The following is a 4327-nucleotide window of genomic DNA, read 5'->3' on the forward strand; positions in this document are numbered from 1 at the left end:
TGTCTTGTTTTTCTTGAATCTTGAAAATATAAGAACTAATCGATTTCCTAATCGATTCTTTTAATGCAATTATCAGAGACTGATACTCAGTTTGTATCAGAATCGATTGACTAATCGATTATACTTGTTTTGTTCAAACAACGAGATCAAAACAATCGATTACTCATTCGATTCATTTATTAACATAATCGATTTGGCAATGGGCTAAATGCTCCCTGTAACTCAGACATTTTACTTCAATCGATTCGTCAATCGACTTGGCTGGTCACAGTGACTAAGATCTTTTACTCCAATCGATTTGTCAATCGACTTGGCTTGTTACAGTAGCTTAGCTGTTTAGTTGAAATCGATGAGCCAATTGATTATGCAATATGTTTCTGATAAATGATTAACCAATTCATTCTTTCAATCGATTACCTAATCGATTGATGCAAAACTTGCAACTCAAGAAACATCTATCAATCGATTATCTAATCGATTAGTGCATAACTTGCAACTTAAGAAACTTATTTCAATTGATTGTCCAATCGATTTCGTTGATCACAGAACACATGTCTGATGAAAAGTATTTTCATAATCGATTTGCCAATCGATTGACTTAGTATGAGCTTGGGTCTGTGAATCACAAAATCGATTACTCAATTGATGTGCAAATCGATTGTCCAATTGATTTGTTTAAACATAGAACACAGGTTTTGATAAAACCTTTAAGTAATCGATTTCCCAATCGATTAACTTAGTGAAACCTTTATTCTGTGAGTCAGACAATCGATTGCTCAATTGATTTATCAATTGATTTATTACTTGATTGATTAAAACTTATTTTATGATTTCATTGGCAAATACTATATGAGAACTCATTACGATTAAGTCTACCTAATTGACCCTATTAATACTAGACACTCTTGTACATCAGTCTTCAAGCCTTGTAGGACCTCATCCATCTTTGCTTGATTGCTTGAGTTCCAAGTTTTGTCCAATTGTGTAGTGTTTGTTTATTTGCCTGAAATGTTTCTCAATTCAAATCATTAGATCAGTCAAATAATGCATACACATTGTATGTTTGGAGATTATATCAAAATCATGATCAAGGAGGCATATGTCTTACAAAAAATTCTACCACTAATTTTAATGAACGCGCTGTTTTTATTCAGAAAATAAATCAATTCATGTCTAATAAAAAACGTAAGCATTATATAACAGTTATTAAACAACAGCATTCGTATTCTTCAAATCACTGTCATTTGTATTATGCGTGATATACACTCAACAGTTCATTTACTCTCTACACGTCTATAGAACATTTTAAAAAATTTAAAAAGTACTTACCATCTCATACCAATTACTCTCAGTTATGTTACAATTATTTACAATTATGTTGTTTGTAAAATCAATTATACTTACTTATCTTCTTTGTAAAACTTCTTGTTAATTTCTTATCATTCTTGAATTGTTCTCAAACAATTACCATCTATAATTATTATTTAGGTTTTATTTTCAGATCATCAATATTGTTGTCGTTTTATTTGATTTTTTATAATTATGACTAAATTTAAAATATAAATATTTTTTTATTTTAATTTAAATTATGTTTAATTTGATAAATTCAAATTAATATCTAAAGCAATTGATATTAAGATTTTATAGGATATAATATTTTAAGATATTTTCTGATTGACATGCTTTTAATTTTTTTTTATATAAACACACTACGCGAAAAAACGCATTTTACAGCGCTTTTTTTAAGCCATTTACAGCGCTTTTTCAAAAAAATAAGCGCTGTGGAATCGAGCGCTGTAAATGATACAACAGCGCTTTTAAAAAAGCGCTATAAAACATGTAAATATAACGCGCGCTTGTTATGCACATTTTACAGCGCTTCTTCACAAAAGCGCTGTCATATGCACCCCATTATATGAGTTATGGGTCTGCTTTTAGAGCGCTTTTTAACACAAACGCTGTAAAATGCAGACCCATAATTTTCATATTATGGGTCTGCATTTTACAGCGCTTGTGTTAAAAAGCGTTGTAAAATGCCCACCCATAATTTCATATATGGGTGTGCATTTTACAGCGCTTTTCCCAATAAGCGCTGTAAAAGACCTCCGTGTGTTATTATGTTATATGAATGCCTTTTACAGCGCTTCTTATAAGCCTTTTACAGCGCTTCTTATAAGCCTTTTACAGCGCTTCTTATAAGCCTTTTACAGCGCTTCTTATAAGCCTTTTACAGCGCTTCTTATAAGCCTTTTACAGCGCTTCTTATAAGCCTTTTACAGCGCTTCTTATAAGCCTTTTACAGCGCTTCTTATAAGCCTTTTACAGCGCTTCTTATAAGCCTTTTACAGCGCTTCTTATAAGCCTTTTACAGCGCTTCTTATAAGCCTTTTACAGCGCTTCTTATAAGCCTTTTACAGCGCTTCTTATAAGCCTTTTACAGCGCTTCTTATAAGCCTTTTACAGCGCTTCTTATAAGCCTTTTACAGCGCTTCTTATAAGCCTTTTACAGCGCTTCTTATAAGCCTTTTACAGCGCTTCTTATAAGCCTTTTACAGCGCTTCTTATAAGCCTTTTACAGCGCTTCTTATAAGCCTTTTACAGCGCTTCTTATAAGCCTTTTACAGCGCTTCTTATAAGCCTTTTACAGCGCTTCTTATAAGCCTTTTACAGCGCTTCTTATAAGCCTTTTACAGCGCTTCTTATAAGCCTTTTACAGCGCTTCTTATAAGCCTTTTACAGCGCTTCTTATAAGCCTTTTACAGCGCTTCTTATAAGCCTTTTACAGCGCTTCTTATAAGCCTTTTACAGCGCTTCTTATAAGCCTTTTACAGCGCTTCTTATAAGCCTTTTACAGCGCTTCTTATAAGCCTTTTACAGCGCTTCTTATAAGCCTTTTACAGCGCTTCTTATAAGCCTTTTACAGCGCTTCTTATAAGCCTTTTACAGCGCTTCTTATAAGCCTTTTACAGCGCTTCTTATAAGCCTTTTACAGCGCTTCTTATAAGCCTTTTACAGCGCTTCTTATAAGCCTTTTACAGCGCTTCTTATAAGCCTTTTACAGCGCTTCTTATAAGCCTTTTACAGCGCTTCTTATAAGCCTTTTACAGCGCTTCTTATAAGCCTTTTACAGCGCTTCTTATAAGCCTTTTACAGCGCTTCTTATAAGCCTTTTACAGCGCTTCTTATAAGCCTTTTACAGCGCTTCTTATAAGCCTTTTACAGCGCTTCTTATAAGCCTTTTACAGCGCTTCTTATAAGCCTTTTACAGCGCTTCTTATAAGCCTTTTACAGCGCTTCTTATAAGCCTTTTACAGCGCTTCTTATAAGCCTTTTACAGCGCTTCTTATAAGCCTTTTACAGCGCTTCTTATAAGCCTTTTACAGCGCTTCTTATAAGCCTTTTACAGCGCTTCTTATAAGCCTTTTACAGCGCTTCTTATAAGCCTTTTACAGCGCTTCTTATAAGCCTTTTACAGCGCTTCTTATAAGCCTTTTACAGCGCTTCTTATAAGCCTTTTACAGCGCTTCTTATAAGCCTTTTACAGCGCTTCTTATAAGCCTTTTACAGCGCTTCTTATAAGCCTTTTACAGCGCTTCTTATAAGCCTTTTACAGCGCTTCTTATAAGCCTTTTACAGCGCTTCTTATAAGCCTTTTACAGCGCTTCTTATAAGCCTTTTACAGCGCTTCTTATAAGCCTTTTACAGCGCTTCTTATAAGCCTTTTACAGCGCTTCTTATAAGCCTTTTACAGCGCTTCTTATAAGCCTTTTACAGCGCTTCTTATAAGCCTTTTACAGCGCTTCTTATAAGCCTTTTACAGCGCTTCTTATAAGCCTTTTACAGCGCTTCTTATAAGCCTTTTACAGCGCTTCTTATAAGCCTTTTACAGCGCTTCTTATAAGCCTTTTACAGCGCTTCTTATAAGCCTTTTACAGCGCTTCTTATAAGCCTTTTACAGCGCTTCTTATAAGCCTTTTACAGCGCTTCTTATAAGCCTTTTACAGCGCTTCTTATAAGCCTTTTACAGCGCTTCTTATAAGCCTTTTACAGCGCTTCTTATAAGCCTTTTACAGCGCTTCTTATAAGCCTTTTACAGCGCTTCTTATAAGCCTTTTACAGCGCTTCTTATAAGCCTTTTACAGCGCTTCTTATAAGCCTTTTACAGCGCTTCTTATAAGCCTTTTACAGCGCTTCTTATAAGCCTTTTACAGCGCTTCTTATAAGCCTTTTACAGCGCTTCTTATAAGCCTTTTACAGCGCTTCTTATAAGCCTTTTACAGCGCTTCTTATAAGCCTTTTACAGCGCTTCTTATAAGCCTTTTACAGC

The sequence above is a fragment of the Cicer arietinum genome, chromosome 5 (assembly GCF_000331145.2).
Source record: "Cicer arietinum cultivar CDC Frontier isolate Library 1 chromosome 5, Cicar.CDCFrontier_v2.0, whole genome shotgun sequence".
Taxonomy (NCBI): Eukaryota; Viridiplantae; Streptophyta; class Magnoliopsida; order Fabales; family Fabaceae; genus Cicer; species Cicer arietinum.